Raw genomic sequence first — 2383 nt, 5'->3', positions numbered from 1 at the left:
CTGAGGGTAGGGGGAACTGTTCTTGTCATTCACACATGGTCATGACAACCCATGTAACAGTGCTCCTGACAATGTCCCTTAAAGGGCAGAAGTTATGTACAGCTTAAACCAAACACACTAAAATCTTAGGTTGTTTTTCTGATCTTGAGAAATAAAAGAAAAACACATAAGAATCCTAGTGACTATTTTTAACTTTATAATCTAAGATTTAGCTCTCATCAGGTTAAAAAAAATCATGTTTTTAATCTATCAGAGAGAGGGGTGTAAAATCATAGAGCTCAGTGCCATGGTGAATGCTGTGGCAGTGAGAGATAGTAGTTTGGGAAAGAAGCTCCAGCTAAGTCAGAGATCTACATTCTGTTGGGGAAAATTACGTAGAGTCAGATTAATATATCTGTTGATACTATATTTAACTTCCTACTGAGTAAAAGTTTAATTTTATTTTACCTATAATTATAAGCTTCATGTAATTGTGTAGAAACTATAGTTTTTAATCTGTAGTAAGAAAATGAAGGTGGGCCCGTGGGGCTGGGCCCCTGGACGGTGTCCAGCTGTGCCCCAGTCTGGCCGGTGCCACCTGTGTCCGCCATGCCCCCCAAGAAGCAGGCTCAGGCTTGGTGGGGCGTGGGGGGGCGGGGGCAGCAAGAAAGCAGAGCAGAATAAGAAGGAGACGATTATCGAGAAAAAAACTTTTGGTCTAAAGAACAAGAAAAGAGCAAAGCAGCAGAAGTTTATCAAGGCTGTCACTCATCAAGTTAAGTTTGGTCAGCGGGATCCACGCCAGGTAGCACAGAGTGAAGCTGAAAAGAAATTAAAGAAAGATGACAAGAAGAAAGAATTGCAAGAGCTAAATGAGCTGTTCAAACCTGTAGTTGCTGCTCAAAAAAATAAGTAAAGGTGCCGACCCCAAGTCTGTGGTGTGCGCCTTCTTCAAGCAAGGGCAGTGCACGAAGGGGGACAAGTGCAAGTTCTCCCACGACCTCACCCTGGAGAGGAAGGGCGAGAAGCGAAGTGTTTACATTGATGCAAGAGATGAAGAACTTGAAAAAGATACTATGGAAAACTGGGATGAGAAGAAACGGAAAGAAGTAGTGAACAAGAAGCACGGTGAGGCGGAAAAGAAAAAGCCAAAAAACGCAAACAGTGTGCAAGCATTTCCTTGAAGCTATTGAAAACGACAAATAAGGCTGTTTTGGGTATGCCCGGGAGGGGGCGATATTTGTATGTATTCTCATGCACGTCTTCCTGGATTTGTATTGAAAAAAGATAAAAAGAAAGAAGAGAAAGAAGATGAAATTTCATCAGAAGATCTCATTGAAAGAGAGCGCTCTGCCCTTGGTCCAAAGGTTACCAAAGTCACTCTAGAATCTTTCCTCGCCTAGAAGAAAAGGAAAAGACTAGAAAAGATCGATAAACTGGAGCAAGATACGGAGAGGAGGAAAGCAGACTTCAAGGCGGGGAAAGCATTGGTGATCAGTGGTCGTGAGGTGTTTGAATTCCGTCCTGAATTGGTGGACAATGACGATGAGGAAGCAGACCATACCCGCTACACCCAGGAGCAGGCGGTGATGAGGCTGATGACCCAGTGAGCATAAATGACATAGATTTAAACCTGTACATCCCAAGAGATGTGGACGAGACAGGCATCACTGTGGCCAGTCTTGAACGATTCAGCACATACACTTCAGAAAAAGGTGAAAACAAATAGAGCGAAGCTTCGGGAGGCTGGGCTGAGAACAATGAGAGGAGGGACTGGGGAGGGCTCCCTGTGGACCAGAACCTCTTCACCGGGGAGGATCTGGATGGACTGGGAGAGGAGCTGAACGCACTTGACTTAGAGGAATGACACCAACAAGTCCATGGAAACATTCAGCCCGCTCAGCATGAAGTGAGATGGACTGCATTAATTTCTTCCACCAGGATGTCAATTCCCATGCTGCTTTTGGAGGGCTCGTTGGAGGGCTCCCTGTGGACCAGAACCTCTTCACCGGGGAGGATCTGGATGGACTGGGAGAGGAGCTGAACGCACTTGACTTAGAGGAATGACACCAACAAGTCCATGGAAACATTCAGCCCGCTCAGCATGAAGTGAGATGGACTGCATTAATTTCTTCCACCAGGATGTCAATTCCCATGCTGCTTTTGGAGGGCTTGCTGTCCTCCAAAAAGGACTCTTCTCCCTCCGTCTTGTCCTCCGACTTTGGCTCCATCTCATAGAAAATACAGGTAGTGAATGAAGTACCTCATTGCAGAGACCTCGTCATAACTGCCCACTCCGTGCGAGGTGTCCTGCTTCCCCAGCTTCCGGTGCCATTGGGCATGTGTCACTGCAAGGACATCCATTTGCAGTACTCTTCTCCCTCCGTCTTGTCCTCCGACTTTG

At 46.0% G+C, this 2383-nt stretch overlaps 1 pseudogene; it reads left to right on the top strand.

Annotated features, from left to right (window-relative positions):
• Positions 1-524: 524 nt before the first annotated feature.
• LOC102240602 lies at positions 525-2046 on the top strand (annotated as a pseudogene).
• Positions 2047-2383: the final 337 nt, after the last annotated feature.

The sequence above is a fragment of the Myotis brandtii genome, unplaced genomic scaffold, assembly GCF_000412655.1.
Source record: "Myotis brandtii unplaced genomic scaffold, ASM41265v1 scaffold154, whole genome shotgun sequence".
Classification (NCBI taxonomy): domain Eukaryota; kingdom Metazoa; phylum Chordata; class Mammalia; order Chiroptera; family Vespertilionidae; genus Myotis; species Myotis brandtii.
The sequence above is the reverse complement of the archived record's forward strand: the minus strand, read 5'-3'. Positions and strand labels throughout refer to the sequence as shown.